A 25122-nucleotide genomic window follows, 5' to 3' on the forward strand; every position below is an offset into this window, starting at 1 on the left:
CTGCAGCCTCCCTGATTCCTCTTGGGTCCCCCTATATCCCACCCTCACATCAGCCCAAGGTCTTAGGTCACTGTGACACTAACACAATGTTAGTCTGGCTCTAACACTGAAATCCTTGTCACCCAAAATGGTATATCAGATATGAATATCTAGGGATATCTAACATCTTCTGGAATATATCCACATTTCACACTTAATACCTATCCTTGCAGTAAAAAGGTATATAACTTCACTTTCATAAGTGTGTCTTCTTTTAAAAAGCATAAAGCCAATCCCAAATCTCCTGATACTCCTGATTTGGCCAAATCTCTATGTGTACTTTTCATGATTTATGGACTTTGATCATACATTCCTTCATCTCTCATCTTACATGAATTTTAATTATCCCTTATCTATTCTCTTAAGGGAAACACTCCAAACTTCTAAAAAGCAGCATAGGAACTATCAATTCTTACATCAACTGAAATATCATTACCCCTCTCAATATGTATTTTAGTTTTCACAGTTCCTCAACCATGTTGCAGCCATAAACACCGAGAGGGGTAAAAATGGAAGATGATGTCCTGTGGATGCAACATGTCAAGAGAGAGATTTGAAATAAAATTTCAAGTGTGCTTTGACTGGCTGTATTTAATGAATGTCCTTAATTGAATCAATTAACTTTCCTCAGTTTCTACATCTTAACTTTCTACATCTATAAAGTGGGAATAATTCCACCAACCGTGCAGTGTTGTTTTAAAAATTAAAGGTAATGTATACAAAAGGCATAGCACAGGACCTGATATATAACTGCTACAATCATGGTGGAACACAAAATCCACAGACCTCAGCAGTGAGTCTGTCCAGACAATATCTCATGCTGCTACCTTAACATCATACCATCTTTGAATATGTGTAGTCAGGCAACTCCAATGTCACATTTCTGGCTCACGCCAGCACTCATACTTCTTCCAGATGCATCACCTACTGCTTAGCTAAGACATCTGTCATGCTTAGCATGTTTCTTCACACACCCATAGCACTAATGCCACAGCTGCTTCATTCAGGGTTGCTGCTTGTCACTGCACTAAAAAATGGGTATGGGAGTGAATATTCCTGGTTTGCATGGAGTTTTATAAATAGATCCTATAACATGGTCACTTGGACCTTGAGATGTTTCGGATTTCTAGAGATACCATATATACCGGATGTATGGAACGTAAGAAATGACTGGATATATACCAGATGTATGGAACATGAGAAATGGCTGGATATTTTGGATAGAGTTTTCCAGAAATGAACTCTGAGCAGGTATCTTTGTACTGGAGAAACTTGAGGAGCACAGTCAGAAACCACACTGCAGCAGTAGGCTGAAGCCGACCTGTACCCATTTGCAGTTATGCACATCTCTTGCCAACTCTGCACTCAATGACAGCAAGTTGGTGATTTTAAATTGGCCATGGTGGGAGATGACATCTTAGAAATTGGAAAATTTGACAAATACAGGCTTTTTTACCCCTGGAGATTCAATTGTTAAATATTTACAAGCACACCACTCTCTGAAAAAGAGCCTCCTCTTTCAGCCCAAAAAGAGCCAGGACTACACAGAGGAAGAAGTTGAACTGCTTGGATTTGGGCTCATCCACCATAATAATTCTTAGCCCACCCATCAAGAAATCGAAGTGAGTTTTCTGACAAATATTAAGTGCATCCATTTCAATATTCCACATGGGACCAGCGTGTGCATGGTCCCGTGGACACACTCTTTGCAAACGTGGCCCAGAACTCCTTCATTTGCACCTGGCCCATCTGTGTTCCAGCTGTAACCAGGGAGTCATGATAACACTTTGGGTCACCAGATATCAATGTCAGCAGGAACTCTATGGCCAACAGTCCTTGAAATATTGTGTATTCCTTTTTTCTCAAGTCGAAGAGCTACCCAAGTAAATGGCTAGATACTTGCTATAAAAATATCTCCAGTACAACTCCAGATTAGCCCCAATGATGCATCTATTTCAGATCCAGACACTTTGTGGCAGGATGGCTATTGGGATCTCGTAATTGGATCTCCTAATCCCTTATCACCCATAAGGGAGCAAGGAAAGAGGGATTAGGCAAAGGGAAAAATCGAATCACAATGCAGTGCAACAGAGGCCTCAGCCAATCACAGAGTGATTAGGGTATATCCTTCACTAAGGCAGTTCGCCTCTTCTGAGGGAAATGTCCAGAGAGGGACTCAAGGTAAGACATTTGGTGCCAGGCGTGGTACCAGGAAGTAGACTCAGGTGAGTCATTGGTAGACAATATTTTGGCAACTGGGGAAAAGTTCTGAAGTAGGAGTTTCAGCATCTTATTTCAGTGTCTGTTACACTGAGTCAGATTAAGATAAGAGCCCCTACACTACATGCAGAACTATTATTTTCCAACAATATTGAGAATTTGAGTTTAGCTTTGCATACCAATCTCCTCTCAGACTAGATTTTCTCCTCAGTTCTAAGGTTCTTCCTTGAAATTTTGCATCATAACATCTCCCTCTACCTCAAAGCCTTTCAGTATGTTTCTATGTGTAAGAACATTGATCGTTGGCTTTGTCTTCCAGAAGCTTCCTTAACTACCAGGTAAAATTTGTTAATTCAAAAACATATCAAAAATGAAGGAGATTTTCCAGGCTCGTAAAACCATGCCTCTGATGATTTTCCAGGGCATCCTATTACAATTATCACCACTGAATCTGAAATTGGTGCATTATCACTGATAATCTTGAGTTATGGTGATATTTTTATAGTAGATACTGTTAGCAGTATATACAAATTTTAAAAAGAGAGCTTTATTTCTTTGAAGGGGATTACAACCTGCAGGCAGGAGGCACAGCCCCTGGCTTAAAACAGAAAGCAAGCACTTTGAGGAAGGGAGGGTAAGATAGGAATTTAAGCTTGAACGGGTTAGCCAAGTAGGCATATTTAACAGGATATAGGAGGAGCTACGACTGTTCATGAAAAGGAGGTCATGTGATTGATAAGCAAACATGCATGTTACCTGCATTTCATGCTCACCTTGGGCTAGATAATTAACATTCAAATGTTTTACAATTAGGCCCTACACTTCAAAATATCTTTTCAGGACATGAGGCACATAAGTGTGTAATCTCTGTAAACCAGCCAACCAGTCCATGGTCAATGGCCTTCTTATCAGGAGAAAGTTACTGAAATCAGTCTCTTGTCTGCTTGAAGCTATAGTTATGGCTTGTGGAACAGGGGGCTTGGTTAGTCAGTGTCTGGTGTTTGGCAAGCTGCAGCTGCTTTGACATTGTTATCTCACGGCCAGTGCTTGTTTAGCTTCTAGAAAAAAACGAAAAAACTTGTGGCAGTTAGAACATAGTTTATCCTTTAAGTGTAGGGGTGCATAACTTAACCCTTGCCTGGCGTGGCTTTAGGTCCTGTTTATAATTTAGGTCCCATTTATAATTTGGTATCATATTGTCACGAAGAGTCTGTTTTGTCAGCCTTATGACCTCTATTTTTGTATAAATTCTGGTCAGTTGTTTTGTGTAAACTGTGAAAGGGAACAGGTATAATGAGGCATGTCTGACCTATCATCCCATCATGGCCAGGAACTCAGTTTCAAGGTTTCTGGGGTCCTCGTGGCCAAGAGGGAATCCTTTCAGTCAGATCGTGGGGCATGGGATTTTATTCTTAGTTTACAGTATTTAGCTTACAAAATAGATAGAGGGCGAGCAGCAGGAGGAAGAAGAAATATTTCTCTCATTAGGGTAATAAGTAGTTAGGGAAAGACCTTGTCATATGGATAATGTTTCTAGGAAGTTTCAGAGGCACAGTTATATAGCTGTTGCAATTAGCATCTAACAAGGAATTAGATTTGTTTATATATACATCACAGGGAAGAAAATTATGGAGGATATTTTTAAGCCACCAAGTGTGCTGAGAATTGATGAAATATTGTATGACATCCTTTAAAAAATAACTTTTCTGGAACTGATAGTCAGGTCTGCATAACTGGCCATGCTGAGAGAAAAGTGAGCTAATAGGTTTCAGGGTGATTTTCTATCCAAACAAGCTTGGAGTACTTTAAGCAATTAACAGGCTTTCTGGGCTGAGTCAAGATTACAGGGAAAAAATTGTAATATGCAATATGTTCATGTGGGAGCCCTTAAAAATCATCTCTGTGATTGTCAAGTGATGAAGCCATAATCACAATGCTGGCATCCGTAGACTTTCTGACTCAGAGGTTTCTATGAATCCAATATTCTCATTAATTGTATTCCTTTCACGATCTGCATCAAGAACTAGGGGGAAAAAATGGCCTTCTATGCATAATGACAAGATACAATGTCCTAACGTGAATGGCTTCATAAGAGCGTTGACATTCTCCCACTGGATTTATAAGGGAAAGGGAGCGACTTACTCCTAAAAGAGCTGATTGAATACAAGGAGATTAGTTCTGAACAAGGTCATTTGTAAAATCACACAGCCAACTACTTAACATGTTACATGGAATCTATACTGGAGACGGCTGCCACATTTGTGGTACTAGCTCACATGGATCACACTCGGGACAACATTGAAGATTTTCGTGTACTATAAAAAACAGGAAGCTGTGTACCCATTTTTGCTCATTAACAATACCTTTCAATTAGTTAGAAAAGGTATGACTTCAAGAAAACTAGACAGAAATACAATTATCTTGTTTATCCTAGTATTGAGACTAGCCCAGGGTACACTTTCTATTTTCCATCTTCCGTCATTAACGTTCCTATCTGAATAAAATAATACACAGTTTGATTTTCCTTTTGCACTTTGGATCTAAGCAACAAAGAATGAAACATGGATACTCCTTGGACCCTGGTTACTGTATAGCATGTCCCTGCCTCCTCACTCGACTGCTATCCCTCCCTCCTCTCTGCCTCCAGCTAGGACTTGTTATGGGAGCTACAAGCCCCTGGCATGTGAACGCCATGCACTATGTCAGAAAGCCAGCTATCCAGTATTTTGTATTAAGGTGGTATAGGGGCTATATTGGGAGATAAACTTCCATGGGCTTATCTCAAGAGTTTTCAACCTGGAAAATATTAAAAGATGTCACCTCCTAAAAGGTGACAGTAGATGAAACTTTATGAAATTTCTCTACTGGAAATTTGAAGAAAAACATTGCCATCCAGCCCTTAATGAAGCAAATCAAATCACACTGTCTCAGGACCCTTGGTAAAGATATTATTTTTCATTATTAATGCTCTAGTAGTTCAGATTTAGTCTTCATATATAACAAAATAACACATATGTAATAGTGTTGATAACCGTATGGTGGTGCTTCCCCTAAATATTTGAGATGCCACTATTGATAGGGATAGCTGTCCACGTTACACTCCTCTCTTTACCTCTATCTCTTTTGCCTGGTCTTTGTTTTCCATGGTCCAGACAACAGAAATATTTTTGGTTCCCAATAGTCTGCGGGTAACAGCAGCCAGTAAGCCTTAATAAACTACACCAGAAGAGCAGTGTTATCTCTCATGAAGATTCCAGAGCTCCTCTGGGTGGGGTGTGGGGGATATTTAAAACTGTGATATTCTGAAAGTATAATTCCAGCTGTCCAACTCTGTATTGGCCAGCCTCTGTGAAGGCAGCCCTGTGATCCACGAGAAGAAAAGCAGTTTCTCCTCCACCGCACAGGGACTGCCAGTAATGTGGTATTTTATTTTCTTCTCTCCAGCCCTTTACTCTGTCCACTTCTGTCTTAATTCAGCTTAGATTTATTTGTCCATTGTGAATGAGACTCTCTTACCAATATATTTGAGACTTTTCTCAAGAACATAGATTATACTTCTATCACGATTGCTGACAAACCCATGTTGTTGGTCTAATTTAGCTGTCAATTTTCTCCAAGACTATGTATAAAATCCTGAACACTGCCGAATATAATTGCACAAATTTGCAGAATTATGCCAGTCTCAATTCATGGTTTTGAAATTTGGATAGTCTATGACGTCCAGCAGCCCTTTAACTATGTGTTAAGTGTTGCCATGTCATGTCTTGCAGGCCCTTCAGGCTCACTCTATCTAAAACATATGTTGTCTCCACCAACCCTGTATCCAACCACTTACTCAAGCCAGAAGTCTTGGCATCTCTTGCAATTGGTCCATTAATTTCCATCTCACTGTCATAACTGTAGTTCAGATCACTCTCATCTCTCGCTTAGTCTATTTTAACAGCCATATAACTAGCATTGTTGCTCCAGTCTTGTATTTCTCCAATCTATTTTCACTTTATAGATGGAATGATTTTTTAAAAAATCTTTAAAAGATTATGTTTAATGGATTCTTACTGTTATAAAACCCAACTCCTACCTGTAGCTCAGGAGGCTCTACAGAATTTCTGCTTCTATATTTCCCATTTCATCTTTTGCTATTACCTTCGTCCCTAATCATCCAGCTTCTCTTTTCAGGCATACTGTTCCGCAAATGATACATGCCCCCAACTTTTGTTTCCAGGGCTTCACACAAGACTTCTCTAGGTCTTGAAAAATTATATCTTGTCACTGCTTGTTTTTCTCATATTCATCAACCTATTTGATTGTTTAAATCTTTGTCAGCCTTTATGTCCTCTGGGAAGCCCTGAGTGTTGTTGAAGTACACCATTATTCATGCTCTAATATCACAATTTCTGCATGTAATCAGATCTGTCTCCACCCAATCTCAAGTCCTTCCTTCCTTTCCTTCACTACCCCACCACATCACCATCCAATTTAAAAGGCTGTCTATTCTTTTTATCTCCCAAATGTATATCAAATTATTCTGTACCAGAGGCCTCTTATGTACCACCTAAGGCCTTCTTGGCCTCACCTGTCTCTTGTTCTAGCTTTGCTTGGATTCTTACCAAATTCAAGCAGGTGCAACCTAACAGCGTCTCTCCTCCTTCCATCCCTGTATCTCTAGTCTTCTTGTTTATGATGCTTAGGACCCTGCTCAACACCCATGGCCAGACTTGTGCAACCCAGAAGTTCAGGGAGCTCAGCACCCCAAGAGAAAACTTAAACCAGTTCATGATTTTTTATCCTTCTTGACCTTTGGGGGATGATTCTAAGATGCAACTTACTTACCTTCTTATCAGTGTAGTCCCACAGACCTAACAGTTGGCACTTAGCAGTCACCCTGTTCAGTAAGATAACTCACAGTGGTTCTCCATCGTCTGTTACTCCATCACTCCTGTTGTCCCTCACTCCTACTCCCTAAATAAAAAGTAAAACATAGTATGCTTGCTCAGGCTAAGCTGCATTGTATTTCTATCTTCACTGCCAATTCTCCAGTTAAAAACCACTATCATCTCTTACTTGGATTACTGCACTTTTCTCCCAATAGTCTTTCTAATTTTATTCAATAGTCTATTCACACTTTTAAAAGTAACCTTTGAAAATCGTGACTCTGTTTACTTCATTTGCTTGTTTTAAAATACTCGTCACTGTCCTAGGTTACAGAAATAGAAAGATAGATAAATAAATAAATAAGATCCTCAAGTAGCTCCTCATGTCTCTTAGAATAAAATCCAAATTCCTTACCATGGCTTGCATAGACCCAGAGGAATTGGCTTTGTCCAACCTTTCAATGTTATCTCATATAACACATGTGTAAGGTATGAAGAAAGAACCTAATTTTATGTTTCATTTTATTTTCCTTGTGAAAAGTTAATAAAAAGGAAGCACCTTCCACAGTGTAAATCCATTTGTCAAAAATCCACAGACTAACCTCGCCTATTCAGACTCTATTAGTCTGTTTTCACATTGCTGATAAAGACATACCAGAGACTAGGTAATTTATAAAGAAAAAGGGGTTTAATGGATTCATGGCTCCACATGGCTGGGGAGGCTTCACAATCACAGCGGAAGGTAAAAGGCACATCCTACACCGCAGCAGGCAAGACAGAATGAGAGCCAAGTGAAAGGGGAAACTCCTTATAAACTCATCAGATCTCGTGAGACTTATTCACTACCATGAGAACAGTATGGGGGAACCGCCCCTATGATTCAATGACCTCCCACTGGCTCCCTCTTACAACACGTGGGAATTATGGGAACTACAATTCACGACAAGATTTGGGTGGGGACACAGCCAAACCATATCACAGACTAATATGGATTTTAATTAAATTATATGTATTTGATTAAAATCTGAATTATCATTCAACATTATTTTCCCTCAGCATTTTAAGGATGGAATCCCTTTACATATTGAAATCCATTATTACTGATAAGAATTATGCTACCAATTGAGAATTTATTTTTACAAGCAATTTTTATTTTCTAATAGCTTTTATAACAATTTTGTCTTTGAAATCATGACATCTTACTATGATTCTCTGATTTTTAATTTTTTTCTGCTTAAGTCTCAGTGTACTCCTTCAATTTGAGAATTTATTTTTCCTCAACTTTAGAAAATTATTAATGGTGATTAATTAAAATTTTGCTTACTGGTCATATATTGGCTCTAATTCTGGCTTCTATATCCCTTAACTAATATTTTAACGCTTTCCACCCCTTTGTCTCTAAGTGGTACATTCTAAGTGATTTGTTTAGATTTACTGTCCAGATGAATCTTATCTTTAATTGTATCTGGTTTACTATTCAATATTTACATTCAGAATTTATATATATATATAATTATACATAGTCATATATCTATAATTATAATATGATATATATGACATCCTCTATATAATACTATATGATATGATATAATATGTAATTATATAATATAGAATTATCATTATAATATATAACCATATATAGGATATCATATATATCATGTTATCTTGCATATAATATTATATATCATATATTATATATTATTTATTTTACTTAAAAATATAAAATATATTTTTTAATTTAAAAAGTTATGTTTATATCTAGACTTACTTGGGTTCTTTTCAAATTTTCTAATTCCTTTTATGCATTTTTTATTCCTACCTTATGAATTCTGTTCTAGGATATCTTTTTGAACACCTAGATAAACTTATTGTAAATGTTCTTTCAGACTATTTTGTTTATTTCTAGTTCTAAGTATCTAAATTCTTCTATTTACTGAATCTGTGATTCTCTCCAACAGTGGTTCATTCTGTGTGATTTGGATAAATTCACTATGAGCTCACCTTTATACTGTCATTTTGTATTGTTTTGGGGGAAGTCAAATATGCTCTGAACTGTGTAAGTGCCTTACATAGCAGTTTCCTAGTCAGCACTGAAAATAGGGTGTTTCCTTGGCTCTTAATTTCTTGACCACACACATTTTTCTAACACCATTTTGAAGTTTTCATTTTTCCCCATGGACATGTCAATGGAAGACAAACCTTGCTGCTTCCCAGGTGCGGTGGATGGTGCTTTTCCGGTATGCATTTCAGAGATGGGGAAGTCTTCAGGCTTTAGGGAGGAAGCATAGTGCTGGTTTTCTGCGCATTGAAGATAAATGGATAAACAGTTATCCTTTTGCTTATCTAACACAAAACCAAACTGTTAAGATTTCAATATATTTTCAATAACCTGTTGAGGTTGCTGGCAGCAGCCTTTGCTCACAGCTCTTATGCTTCATATTTTCTTCCTTTTAATCTCACGGTGATTTAACTCTTTTGGTTTCCAAATATTCTTTATCTTATCCAAGCATTCACTTGTGTGTGGAGCTGCTTGGACCCTATTTGACATGTTTCTTGTGAAATACAAAACTTAATCCTCATGATATTTTAAGTGGAATTGAGCTACAAATATAAAACATAAAATAGGTATCTGTCACTTCCAGGAGAATGTTGCAGGTCTGCATTTACTCAATATTTCGTCTACACCCTCAATACACCAATAAGGCTTTGAGGTTTAATTTGTGCAAAGAAACGTAAATGTCTGTCATTAACTTTATTCTGGAGAATTTTTTTCAACTATATTTTCCACCTGCGTACTGGTAATACATAAATACTTATATTGTCTTACTATACTCTCCATTATTACATTTAGATATTACCCCACTTGGAGGCTATAATATGAGTCCAGTTGGAAGGAAAGGTGTCTTATAATAGAGTGGTAACAGTGGAAATGAAGAAAATCTCAGATTTAAGAATATGTATACATTATGATTGAGATCACTTGATGGACACATGTGAGGGGTGGTAAAGATAGAGAAATGAAGGATGCCATTCCTGTTTCTGCCTTGATGTAAGGTGGAGGTATCATTGATGAGATAAAAGAGACTGAGGAATGGGAAGGAGAAGCAGATGTGGAATGGGAATGAGATAATTAGTTTAGTTTTATAATAAACTTACATTAAAAATACTTCTTACACAATAATTTGTTATTCCAGTGAAGGAAAGTACTTTGTAGTAAGACACATCTTTGTGAAAACAGATGAGCCATAACAGGAGAGTAACTAAAGACAGCAGGGATGAAGGGCTAATAAGGAGGCCAAGGACCTAAACAAAATATTGGAATCTCCTTTCCCAGGCAGTGTCCTGATGAGGTCAAGAGGTCCACGCAACTTCTTTTTTGATGTAGCTGGAGGAACGATATTGAAATGACATTTAGAACCCCCCATTTTCATATCTGACCCATCACAATTGCAGCCTTCAGTGATGAAAAAATAAAATTTATGTTTCTATACTCAAAACCTGTGGAGCAGGAGACCTCACAGAAATAAAATATCTAGTTGTTTGAATATTCTAAATAGTTTTGGCAGTGGAGAAACATTTCCTTCTCAGTGGCACTCCAACATCTTCATGCAGGAGTCATCAGCGTAGTCATTAGCATCTTAATTTAGTTGCAGATACTTTGCATGTGAAGGAGATGGAGGGCATTTTCGAAGGTTTTTGCTGGATGGTCTGGCTGTGATAGAGTGTTGAATGATAGCCTGAGGCACTTCTTGTCCAATTTTGAGCATGGTCCTAATTAGAGAGGAACAATTCTATTGCCAGACAAATATGTGTGAGGGATTAATAAGCCAGTTTTGGCTATTATCAGTGCAAATGAGCCACCTAAGTGACAACAGGACAGAAGCATAGGCTACATTCTCCTCTGCCTTTGACTGCAAACGTGAATTTACATGCAGGCAACCTCTCAGTCTTCTTAAGAAAGAATTTATGCATTTCAAACTTCAGAGTTGATTTCTTTCCAGCCTCCGAGAGTATATAAAGTTACACTAAAAATGAACCTAGGAAAACAAAATCAATTCCACGATGGGACCATTTCACTGTATTTATTGCTTTATTACCCTCCCTCCCCACAAAAAAAAAAAAAGAAAAGAAAAGAAAAGAAATCCACACGTCCTTGAACCTCATAGTCATCTCTGCTCCGACAGAGAAGGCAGAAGAAAGGAATAAAAGTAAAATATGTCCAGTATAGCTTCCTTTATGGAACATGAGAACTTTTGGAAAATATAAGAATGACTTAATTAAGTAGCTAATTCTACAAACATGTATTGACGTCCAACTACTAATGAGGGTTTTGTATCCCTGGGTGAACAAAAATGAGGATTGCATCTGTAGTTAAGCTTAAGTACGTATGGCCAGCCATTAATAAACTTGTAGAACCATACTTTGGGTGCTTTCAGTCTCCTTTTCTTTCACACCATTTATTTTCTTTTTTCCTCATTTTTTTCATCTATTCAACTATTTACCTTCAAAGTATCTTCCCTGAAAAAGTTTGACAACATTCAATGACCTGTTTAAATGTCAGACCTAAAACAACTAAAATAAGATGAGGAGATTCTCCCCATGGTAATAAAAAGTATACATTTAAGTAAAAAGCCTACAGTGAGACACACATTAGTAAGATTGTTATCTTAAAACAAGAATCACTTTATCAACAATATTTTTAATAATTTTTAAAAATTCTTTACTTGTGTTTTTCTAATCCATTTCACAGGTAGCTGAAAGAGTAAATGTAATAAAATGCAATTCTAATCATGTCACTTCTCCCATGAAAACCTTTCAATAGCATTTTAATGAGCTTAGGATAAAAATCAATCCCTTAAAGTAGCCTTTACTCAACAAATATTTGCTGAGCAGCTAATGTCCGTGCAGCCATGTCGAAGGTACTAAAGATATGCCATGAGTAAACAACAGAATGTGGTAGCCAGAAATTCCATATGGCCCTTTTGGATTTTTGTTGTTGCGGCTGCTGTTACTAGTATTTGATAAAGTATCGAAGAAAACATTAAAACAAGTGAAACTATGCACTAAGGAGCATAACAACAGTTTTCTACTGTTTAGTGGTTAAGCCCTTTTAGGGATAGAATTTGAAGTATCTAAAGGAGATAGAATAGCATAGGTCATGTAGTACCACTTCTCCCAGCTGGGTTTTTGGCAGAACCTGGAAAAAAAACACTCAAGTCTGAACTTGATGATGACAGCTGACACTGCTGAGGTTCCTCTGTGTTTGTTCTTTTTCTGAAATAGTTCACAGAATGAGGCTGGTTCAACAAATTTTCTTTCATTTTAGAAGTAGACAGTGAAGATTCAAACTTTTATTTCTTCTTTCAAGTAAATTTAGATTTCCCGGTATCCTGACAGTATATAGCTATTTTTATTTGAAAACACTTTACACTTAGTTATTCTACAGAAATATGTAGAAGGGTAATGAGAGCACCAAGAATTAAAATCATGACTGTTGGTCTACAGTTCTTGATTTCATTTGGAGATGGCAGCTTGATGTTACATTCAACTTAGGCCTTCCTAGTTTAAGTTCCAAAAGTATGGGCCACCTGCCATCTAAGCAAGTGCGTAACCTGATCTCTTCTCCTTCAAGGACATGTTTCGAAGCACAAACGATAGAAGAAATGATTGAGTATTTCTCATTAATGTTTCTGGCGAATTATTTGCATATGTAAGGGCCCTCAGGATGGTGACCCCATTTCATAATTCCTCTGCCATTCCACAAAATCTGATTATGAACATCAATTATCCTGCTAAGGTTTACTGGAGAGAGGGCACTCCACTTTTATGTGAAGTCGGGCAATTAAGTCTTCAGTATGAAGTGGGACTGGATGGCTATTTTCTCCTAAATGGATATATTCCTACTAGAGATGTGATTTCATCAAAGTCACTTAATCACATGATATCTGGAATTTTTTTTTTTTTACTATAAAATAGGGACAAAAATAGCTATCTTGCCAATTCCATAGAATTTTCAGAGGATAAAATGACATTAGGTTTATGAAAGTACTCTGTAACATTTCCAGGAGTGGGAAGGATATGAAGTTGAGCCCCTCAAAGTTGATGGGGAAAAACTACTCTTCATCTGTTGCAAGGAGGTTTTGCCTCTCTTTCATTTGGTTTTCCTGTGGGATGTGTGTGAAATTTCTGAGTGGAGGGTTAAAATAAGGCTTGCATTTTCTACTCCCATCAGTGTTTATCACCAGAAATATATTTTTCACCCAGACTCCTCTTTTACCAGAAAATATGTGTATTTAAATCTCTCTAGCTAAAGATATTAGAAAAAAAATTATGTGATTTTAAAATTAGCTTAGTTTAATTTTAGCTCAAGTTATTATCACAATGTTAAATCTATTTGGAAATTTGAAAAAAATACAAAATAAGTTAAGCAGCTTTATTTTTTTCAGCAAAGCAGAAAAAAAAATCAAATCAGAGAAACCAAAAGACTTTTAAAAACAAAACATAAATTTCACATTCTGCTTTCAGTAAAATAGTCCAAATGAGAGAATCAAATTGCTTGCTCTCATTTAAATAGCTCAGCAATACCTGAAGCGAATACCACAAGCTTGTTTTTGTGCCACTTATCTCAGATTTGCCTTTTCGTGAACATTTTTGAAAGTGGGAATAATGTCAGTGATAGCTTTATCTCATGTTCTGGAAAAATAGAGCAGAAAATTACCCAACTCTGGTGCATTGGTTGTAGAGCTGCCTAAATTATTCCAACAAACCACAGCACCCATGCTTTCCCTGACTTTTGAATGATTCCCTTTGATATGAGATAGTTCTCTACAGTGGGCACTCGGCTCTAATCTTCACGGCCCTTCATTTCTCAGAATTTTCTACTCTGCAGTTCTGTTTGTATGTCACAGAATTGTCAAAGCCTTAGTTGATTTCTTGACTACCAGAATAAATAGGTAAAAATATTATGTGTTAAAAAGTGAAAGGTCTAAGAAGCAAAATAAAGCAGAGTGAGGGATGGAAGGAGTGTTAGGGAGCCAAGGAATACTGGGTGTAAGATGATGAGAGAAGGGGTTGTTTTCAATAGGGTGATCAGAGAAGGTCACATTTATTTGGAGACATTTGAGCAGAGACTTGAAAGAATTCTGAAGCAAACTATGGAAATATTTGGAAAAAGCACATTCCAGGCAGATAATACTGCATGTGCGAATGTCCTGAGAGAGAAGGGGTATCTGGCATGTTAAAGGTACTGCAATAAGGCCCATTTGGATGAAGTGAAAATGGGTGACAGGGAATTGAGATCGGGGTGCAGGGAGCTGTGGGCATTACAGGCAATTGAATTTTACTGTGAGTGAAGTGGAAGGGTTCTGAGCAGAGGATATCAAGATGAGATATTTTAGAGCCAAGAATGACATAGCTGGAATTTTGTTTGACAAGTTGACTGGCTACTCTGTTGAGAAGAGACTGTAGGGAGAAAGACTAGATAGGAATCTACAACAATAATCAAGGCAAAAGAGGATGCTGGCATGGACCAGGTGGTAGGATGGATGGTTTAAGAATGGTTAGAGGCTGGATGCATTCTGAAAGTAGGGTTAATAATATTTATGAATGGAATCAATACGGGATATGATAGAAAGAGAGAAGTCAATGATGATCCTGAGAATTGTGTCACGATCAAGTGTAAGTGTCTTCAGATAGGAAAATCTTGGCATGGGTAAGAAACAGAATGGACAGAGAGATCTTGGACTCGTGTGTGAAGGGAAATAAAATATCAGAGAGGCCAGGATAAGCTATACTAAGTGAGATAGATAGAAGATCAAAATAAGATTATTCTAGATAGAAAGGAAAGCCATTTGAGTGTTTTAAACAGGAGACTAATATGAACTGATGTGTATCTTTCAAAGATTCCTCTGACTCCTCTGTGGAGACTAGATAAATATGAGCAATAGAAAGAGAAACATCCATTTAGGAGGTGATTGCTTTAGTCCAAGCAAGAGAGAATGGTGATGTGGGCAGGATACTAGCAGTGAGAGATGAAAATAAGTGTAAGGAACTGAGATATGTTTTAGAGGTAGATCCATCAGGTGTTACTGATGAATTAAGGAGGACAAGAGAATTAAATAAATTAAGATAATTAAGGAAATCAGTTTCTCCAATCAATTCACACTCTAGGTATCGTCAGCTACCATTTAATGAGAAAGACCATATTCCAGATATATTTGTCACAAATACCTCAGTTTTCTGTATCTCCTGCTATACCACAAACTATGCCAATTGACAATAATGAATGTTAGAAGTGGGGTGTTTATTGGTGATATTAGTAGCTTTTTATTATAAATACCAAAGTAGATATTAGAAATAGTTTCTCATGAATGTGTGGAAGTAAAGGAAGACTACTTGCAGAGAATGAGCAAAAGCTGTTTATTCAGAGCTTGCTGTAGCATGGGAGCTAGCCACTATCATTTGCATCTGGAAGATACTCAAAGGCAGGCAGAGGGGCAGGAAAGGTTGGCTGTGGGAAGAAAAGGGAAGGCTTCAGGTACACCCTCATCGGAGGCTGCAGGTGGGCTAACTAGAAACCAGGCATCTTGTGTGATTAATTTATTTCAACAATTATGCTTTATGATATGTATGCTTAAAATAGTTTCCAAAATACCTTCTGGTAACTTACAACCTTAGACTTATGCTAAATTAAGTAATAGATAGTTATTAAATATCTAGATCATCTCTAAATAAGATTAAATACTGAGACATTGATTACTAAACATAAACTTAAGTTTATATACTTTGGCTTCTTTTATAATATGGTATAGAAAGGCTACATATATTTAAGTATGTTGATACCTATTTTTCTTCTTTGAGTATGCTTGATAAACATTGAGAAATTGTACTATAAGAAAGCATAGACCTATGAAATTGTGAGATCATGTATCCATTAGCTTTGCTAGTTGGCCACAAAATGCTGACATGTGACAGACAGTTTACAATTATCCACTTCCCAGTTTCTTCCATGAAATAAAAGTTACTAATAGTTAAAAATTATGATCAATGTGTGCAGATGAAAGTATGATAAGCCATAGGGGCAAAGGAAAAGAACTTTCTGTGCAAAATTTACAAGATATGTAGGATGTGGTTTTGTTAAGAGAAAAAAAAATTATCCTAAAATAAGATGAATGGTTGTACCAGAAAAGGGATGAAAAGTGTATGAGAAAGCCTGAATGGATTTGAAAAGCTATAAAGGTTTACAGAAAAGAAATTTTACTACTAGTGATCAGTACTGGCTAAGATTTGACTTTGTTTGTTTGTTTGTTTGTTTTTATTTGTTTGTTTGTTTAATGAGCTGTAGTGTCAGTACTATACCGATAGAAAACTAGAGTTTGTTTCCCTCTGTTAAAGTGACAAATATTTCTTAGATTATTGGTCTGCTCTTAATAAGAGTTTGTAAATAGTGTTCTTTCCCTTTGAATAATTTATTGTATTAGTTCATTCTTGCATTGCTGTAAAGAAATGCCTGAGACTGGTCATTTATCAAGAAAAAAGGTTTAATTGGCTCACGGTTCTGCAGGCTTTATAGCAAGCATGGTGCCAATGTCCGTTCAGCTTCTGAGCTGGCTTTAGGAATCTTACAATCATGACAGAAGGCAAAAGGGGAGCAGTCACTTCACATGGTGAAAGCAGGAACAAGGGGGGTGGGGAGGGGGGACCATACACTTTTAAACAAGCAGATCTCCAGAGAACTCAGTCGCTATCATGAGGTCAACATCAAGAAGATAGATGGTGCTAAACCATTTATGAGAAATCCACCCCCATGATTCAATCACCTCCCACTAGGCCCCACCTCCAATACTGGGAATTACAATTCAACATGAGATCTGGGGACACATGTCCAAACTATCATCTATCCAGGAAGTAAAGGTTCTGTGTTTTATTAGAATAATTTCTTGTGCTTCATGTTGACTTCATTATGTTCTTGAATATTTAAAAAACAGAGTCTTCTCACTTGTAAAGGAGCTAGAATTTTTATAGTTATTTTATCTCCTATATTTATTTTTGAAATCTTTCATTGTCACTTTGGTTAAATAAGTAGCAAAATCTCATTTCTCAGTAACTCATAGTCTGATTTAACTGTTCAAACCTCCTGACAACAGTTGATGTTTTGTCTTCCAAAAATCTAATCCTAAATAATAATTTTTATACCTAAAACTGACTTCTAGGATTTCAAAGAGGGCCCCTGGAAAGTAATAAAGGATCTTTCTCCTTGTAAACAAAGAGGTAAAAAAAAAAAATTAGGTTTTTATGAGATGCTGAATTTCATGGGAAGTGTTGTCAAGTAAAATATGCTATGCTTTCTTAGGTTATATTTTTACAGGTAAAATGTTGTTAATATAAATATTTTAGACATTATGTTAAATTCCTAAAAACTTATCAATGCTTTCACTGTCCATGATACATTCTAGCTCTGCTATGCCTTATATCAAACTAGAGTATAGTACTGTCAGTCATAACCCAGGGCTTTTTAAATGTATGCCACAGAAACAGCCAAATATCTTTGTCAGTTCATTATTCGTATAATGAACTTTCATTATATTTTTAATCACAGTAATTTTTAGTCTTTTGTCATCCACAGATACAGATGTTCCTTGACTACAATGGAGTTACAGCTGATAAAACCATTATAAGCTGAAAATATCATAAGTCAAAAATGCATTTAACATGCCTAGCCTACCGAACCTCATAGCTTAACCTAGCCTATCTTAAACATGCTTAGAACACTTACATTAGCCTATAGTTGGCCAACATCTTCTAACACAAAGGCTATTTTATATTAAAGTGTTAAATAGCTCGTGTAATTGATTGAATACTGTACTGAAAGTAAAAAACAGAAATGTGTTATGAGTTATAAAGGTACAATTCCTACTGAATGTGTATATATCTCTTTCACACAATTATAAAGTGGAAAAATCATTAAGTGATAGTTGGGGATTGTCTGTATATTTTTGTGTTACCCTAATGCTTTCCTGAAAGTGCTTGCAATCAGCAACAGACAAGAATGTTCTGTCTTCAACAACAACAAAAAAACCCTTCAAAAAGGGATTTTTTTTACAGAGACTCATGGAAGGAACTATACTAAATACTCTGCGACATAGGTTTCTGATGGCCTTGCTCTAAAAACTTTGAGACCATACTACTAGACCAAGTCAGAATTTCCAGATTTCCAAAACTCTGATGGAGAAGCTGATGGGCACATGATATTGCTAACCTAGTATCAAGTGAACAAGAATTAATTCTGTAAGACTGAATTAAATGATGAAAAATGATTATGGATTTGGAATATTACTGATGATTTAATGTTCTATTTTCTTGATATAAAAAACGTTTTTCTCTTTTAAGCTACATATAATTCATTTAAAAAATAGTAAATTATGCTTTTGTAAACAGAAATGAAACTTTTTTTCTTCTTGCCTGCTGTCTCCAGAATTCAGAAACTCTGAAGTATTCTTATTTTCATGCCAATGTAATGATTTGCATAGATTAGGTAAGAATCTGTCCTCCTGGTAACAAACATAATTAGAAACATTGATTATATAACTAAGACTTTCACTGGAATATCATATGTGAGCATGACACACACAGAATCAAATATGACCACACAGTTTTAAGGAATGAAGGTTCACTTTATGGAGTCAATGCTAACAAAGCCCGCTTGGGAAAACCATCCTAGTGCCTGGCTTATAGGATTCCCAGCCTTAGAAATGAGTAAGGAAAGTCACTTCCTGGCAGGCCCAGGAGCATTAAAATATTTTGAGAACCTCAAGAAGAGAGGAATTCATCCAAATATATATGTACTGCTAGTGAAATCTGGTGACAAGTTCTTTACTTTCTAGCCTCAAGAAGCTTTTAAAAGTGCAATCTGAAACTTCTTGTAAAAACTTCCAGCAAAGAAAAATTAAGAAGGTGTATAAAATTACCATTCTTGCTACAATTATGTAAATAATCAAGCCAAATCTATTATTTGACTGATTTTGTGATTGAGGATAATTTACCACTATTTTTATGTGGTATCATCAGAAAATAAAACCTAACTGTCTGTGTCCTTATTGGGACCCTAGACTGTCTTTTAGCTGACCTGTTCACCAGGACCTGAAGAAACCTTGTAAGCTGAATCCATGACTTGATAAAAACTTCAAATGACTCATCTCAACAGTAGATCAAGTATGGGCGACGTGTGTCTGAAACTGCTCTGTGTGGAATTCCCAAATCTTCCATCATCTACTCCAGAAAATAACTATGACTGGACAATCTCACCAAAGCCTCTCTGATGTCTATGCCATCACTAAAACATTCAAATTGGGAAATCCTTCAGATTGCTCCTGATGTCCTCATTCTACCCTCTAAGAAGCCTAAAGCCCAGTGTGTAGAAATCTTGACTGGCTGACCTCTAGACTCAAAAATTGGTGTGCTCCAATCATTAATTTTTGTTTTCCTTTTGATTTCCGTAGAAATTCCCCTCACTAAATGCCTGATTACTCATAGCAAGTATCCTCTACTGCCAAGTCTCAGCAGATGGTTCAACTAGGCTTTCAACAACAGAAATCCGATAAAATAAACTACATAAAACAACTTTCCTAGGTGATTCAATGGGATGCCTGGTTTTCTTTAAACAAAATGGACAACTGATCAAGATGACCTCAATGTTCTTCTCAGTTTGACTAAACTTTAAACAGGTTTCTTCCTGTCTAGGCACCTAACCTCCTCCTAAGAGCACTTATTTGCTTTAGAAAAGTTGTAATTATAGATTATTTTCTCTGCCCTTTTAAAGATGTAAATATTTTTAAAAGCCTCTTCCAAGTTTTACAACTAGGAATGTCTTCCTCAAAGAGCAGAAAGCCATTGCTTTCAAAAGTTATCATCAAGGAAGACAGCACTCCATCTCCTAGGTTCTTTAGGAGGACAGTAGCTTAACTTTGTCATGTGCCTTCTTTCACGTTGTAAAACTACCCCTTGTCATGAAGATACTAGACACAGTATTTTTTCTTCTTTTGGGTAAAGTCAATTAACAAAATCAATTGGCCCAAGATCAACCTATCCCAGCTCTTTGTTTCAGGAGAGTTGAACTCAGCCATAGTTCTAGTCTCTCTACTCTATTGTAATAGCCTTGAATAAAGTCTTTATTTTTTGCCTGTTAAAGTAGCCGGTGCAGTTTTTTCTTTGACACTGGCTACCCTCATCTATTGAAAAGAACCTAATAGTTAAGGCAGACCAAATGGATTAGGCCAATTCATAGCCATCTGAACACTGGGATAAGTTGTCTTCTCCAACCCTCAAGCTACTCACCCTTTCAATTATGGATATTACCATGGAATTTTTGTGAAGATTAAAAGCACTAATGTTTATTAAAAACCTATCACACTGCCCAAAGAACCGGACCATCTAAATAATGGTTAATACCTCTTATTCCTGACTCATCTCCTTGGCCAGTGACTTAACTCACAACAAGGTGATTTACCTGTTTATATGTTACATGTCATGGATATCAGATGCTCCTTTTAAGAAGCCTCATATGATCTGCCAGTATTCTTGTTCATTCTTTTAATGAATCAATTCAGATATAAACTCTCTGGAGAGATCACGCCTCCCATTGTTCAAGCCAGGCCCACTTGTAGCCACCATTTTAGCAGTCAATAGATGAGACAGCATTCCACACCTGCTGAAGACACCTATAGCCTAGAAATATGGAGAGTGAGCAGAAGCAGCAGAAGTACTGAAAGTGAAAAGCAGACACACACATTTTCACAACCTTTCCCAAGATTAGCCACTCCCCTAATCTCAATTTGGCTTCAGGTATCCGTGACTGTCATCTCTATTCAAAGCAGCATCCAGAGCCATTCTCCCCAAATGTTCTCTCTGAACTCATTCTCTCACAAGCCATGTATTTTTTTGTACTAATAGCCTACAACTCTATTTTATAAAAGATTTTCAATACATGCAATCTTTTGTGGGAAGTATCATTTTCTAAAATTAACTCCCTCCCTTTATTAATACTGTTCTCTCATATTGGGAAATGTGAACAGTAAGTGCCCTTTCATGGGCTTCATTCATCTGTTAAGTATCGAGGGGCCAGCACTTGAATCAATACATGCACTCTTTTAGAATTAAATTGCTCTCTGTTAGAGAGCCAGAGGAAATGTCTTCAAACATGAAACACTTTGTGTTTATCTGTTTCCTTTGTTCAGTTGTTTTGGAACACATACATCCTTTTGCCTAATTTAAATATCACCTGTGAATGTTTGTAATTATCCTCAGCCAACATTATATAAGGAGGTGGAGGGGAAAGAGTATTTCCTGTTTCTAAAAATAACATTGTCTCTGAAAGCTTTTTAAAAAATAAATTGAACCATGTTAAGTGTGTAGAAGGCACAGATTGAATAACACCTGTGCCGACTGATTGTATTAAGGAAATAATTTGCCTCCTCAAAACTCAGATCATTGTTTACCTGAAGAAAGAGGTGTACTTTTAGTAGGAGGTGGGATATAAAATTACTTATGCTGCTCCACCCCAACATGTTTGGTGTTTGATTTTCCCCACCCATGGAGAATCCAACAGAATGCTGCTCTCATCGATTGAAGCATTTTGCAGTGTTTGGGAGGAGGAAAACAAAAAGATTGTTAGCACTGTACAACATTGGGCATTGCCATAGGGTAGACAACTCTCCTAATTTTCTAGACTGTCCCAATATTTGCAGTGAGTCCTACTACCTGGAAACTCCTCAGTCCCAAGCAGACCAAGATAGTGGATCATCCTAGCATTTCATCTGCCTCCTTTGTCATTCTTCATTTTCGATCTTTGTGGTAAATTATGGTGATTTAAATGTTCATCCAATAGTTTACCCAGTAGTTTTGCTATATTATAAGCAACCTTCTAAGGTTAATTATTAGTGGCAGGTTAATCATAGGCAAACAACTTAGTGATTTTTATCAGAGTCTACCCAGGCAACAGTAACCATACCAGTTATCTTAACAGGGTGAACTTAATATAAAGAATTGTTAACCAGTGAGAAATTGAATATACAAACAATGGCCAGACCATATTCAAAAACAGAGCTCTGATCCCTAACCTCTGCAGTAAATGGCCAAAAATGGTCGGGACTTGGTCAATGATGACCAACTTCCCTATTTTTTCCTCTGCTTTCAACTCAGGACCAACCAGAAAAAGGCAACTGTGTTCTCCAAACCAATCACATAAGATGCCCTCTTCCAGTTAGTCCACCTCCAGCTTCCTCATGCTGATGACCTGCAATCAGGGCTTATCTGAAGCCTCTCCCTTTTTGCACTGCAAAACTTTCCCACTCACATGCCTGTTGAGAGCTTCTACCAAATGCAAGTAATGGTGGGTGACTCAATCCAATTAACAAGCTCTGAATATATAGCAACTATTTTTTTTCATATGAGTGGTCTTTGTTTATATCCACACCAGGCACTAAGAGAGCACCGAAGTTTTCACAGAAGATGTAACTGCAGGAAGCAGGTACCACTCCTACAGCATGGGGAACAAAGGAAAGAGGTTAAAATTATTAAAACAGATTATTTGGTGCCACAATTTCTTTTGCACCAACCTAAATAGAAGCTTGGAGAAAGGGCATTTCTCATAGATCTGTAATGATAATGTGCCATGCCATAGGTTCAAACACATGCTCACACACACTCATATTATAAAACTTGTAATACATCCTCATAATGGAACTGACATTCCTTACTAAGGGACATCACACAGTTCCTAAAGCATTTCAAGCCATGCAATATCTAAAGCATAGGTTAGCAGTTCAAAGTATGGTTCAAGGACCCCTGGGATCCTCATGACTATTAGAGACTCTGCAAAGTCAAAATTAATTCCATAACAATGCTAAGAAGTTATATGTCTTTTTCATTATATTGACATTTACACCCGTGATGTAAGATCAATCACAGGTAAAATTGCTGGCACACAGCCCAAATCAAGGCAGTGGCACCGAGTGAAAATGGACCAGTAACAATTGTATCATTCACAGCCATGTACTTGCAGGGAAGAAAAAGTTTCAATTAAGCATGTCCTTCATGAGGCAGGAAAAAATAATTTTAATAAATTTTACTCCTTGAGTGTGTCTTTTTAGTACTCTATATGATGAAATGGGAAGTACACATAAAATTCATCTGCTACATATGGAAGTATGATGGTTATCTTGAGAAAAGTACTAGTGTGATTGAATTTCAAGCTGCACTTGCCACTTTTTTTTCATGAAACACTGCTTTTTTATATTTGGGGATTTTTGTATTTGTACAAATTTGTGGGATACATGAGAAATTGTGTTACATATATACAATGCATAGTGATCAAGTCATGGTATTTAGAATGTCCATCACCCAAATATAATACATTTAAGTATAGTTATGTAGTTATCCTACTCTGTTATCAAACATTGAATTTATTCCTTCCATCTTACTATACATTTGTTTACTTTAACCCACTTCTCTTCATCATCCCCACTCTCCACCCCAGCACTTACCCATCCCAGTCTCTGTTATCTATCTTTCCACTCTTTAACTCTATGTGTTCAAATGTTTTCGTTCCCACATATAGGTGAGAACATGCAATGTTTGTCCTTTTGTGCCTGGCTTATTTCACTCTAGATAAAGACCTCTAATTCCATCCATGCAAATGACATGATTTTATTTCTTTTCATGACCGAATAGTATTCCATTGTGTATACATATCACATTTTCTTTATCCATTAGTCTGTTGATGAACACTTAGGTTGGTTCCATATCTTAGATACTGTTAGTAGTCCTGCAATAAACATTTCAGGTCAGGTATCCCTTTGATATGTTGATTTATTTTCCTATGGGCAGATACTTAGCAATGGGATTACAGAGTTTAACTGTAATTCATTTTTAGTTTTTTTGAGAACTCTCCAAAGTGTTTTTCATAGTGTTGTTCACAAGTTTACATTACCATGAAGAGCATATAAGAATTACCTTTTCTCCACATGCTCACCAATATTTGTGTGTGTGTGTTTTTCTCTTTTTAGTAATAACCATTCTGGCTGCAGTAAGACAAAGTATCACTGTGGTTTTAATTTGTATTTCTCTGATGATTAGTGATGTTGACCATTCTTCATGTACCTGTTAGCCATTTGTATGTCATCTTTGGAGAAAGGTCTATTTGTATCCTTTACTTACTTTTTAATGGGATTATTTAATCTTCTTTCCTTTTGAATTGAGTTCCTGGTATATTTTGAATACTAGTCCCCTGTCAGATGACTAGTTTGCAAGTACCTTCTCTCATTCAACAGGTTGTCTCTTTGCTCTATTGATTATCACCTTTGCAGTGTATAAACTTTTTAGTTTAAAATAGTCCCATTTGTCTATTTTTGCTTTCGCTGCCTGTGCTTTTGAGATTTTAATCATAAATTCTTTGCATAGGCCAATCTCCAAGAGAGTTTTCTCTAGGTCTTCTTTGAGTGCATCTATGGTTTCAGGTCTTAGATTTAATGTTTAATCCATTTTGAGTTGATTTTTGCTCATAGTGAGAGATAGGGATCCAGTTTCATTTTCTGCACATGGCTATCCAATTTTCCTATCACTATTTAATGAAGAGGGCGTCCTTTCCCCAGTGTAAGTTGTTGTCAGCTTTGTTGAAGATCAACTGATGGTAAATACATGGTTTTATTTCTGGGTCCTCTATTCTGTTCCATTGGTCTATTTGTCTGTTTTGATATCACTACCATGCTACTTATGTTACTAGAGCCTTGTTATATATTTTTAAGTCTGGTAGCATCATCCCTCCAGCTTTGCTCTTTTTACTCAGGATTGTGAGAATGACATTGGTATTTTCATAAGGATTGCATTGAATGTGTAGATTGTTTTGGGCAACATGGTTATTTTAATGATACGAATTCTTACCATCCATGAGTAAAAAGTGTTCCATCTCATGTTTGTATTACCTTCCATTTTTTTCATC

The sequence above is a fragment of the Rhinopithecus roxellana genome, chromosome 16, assembly GCF_007565055.1.
Source record: "Rhinopithecus roxellana isolate Shanxi Qingling chromosome 16, ASM756505v1, whole genome shotgun sequence".
Lineage (NCBI taxonomy): Eukaryota > Metazoa > Chordata > Mammalia > Primates > Cercopithecidae > Rhinopithecus > Rhinopithecus roxellana.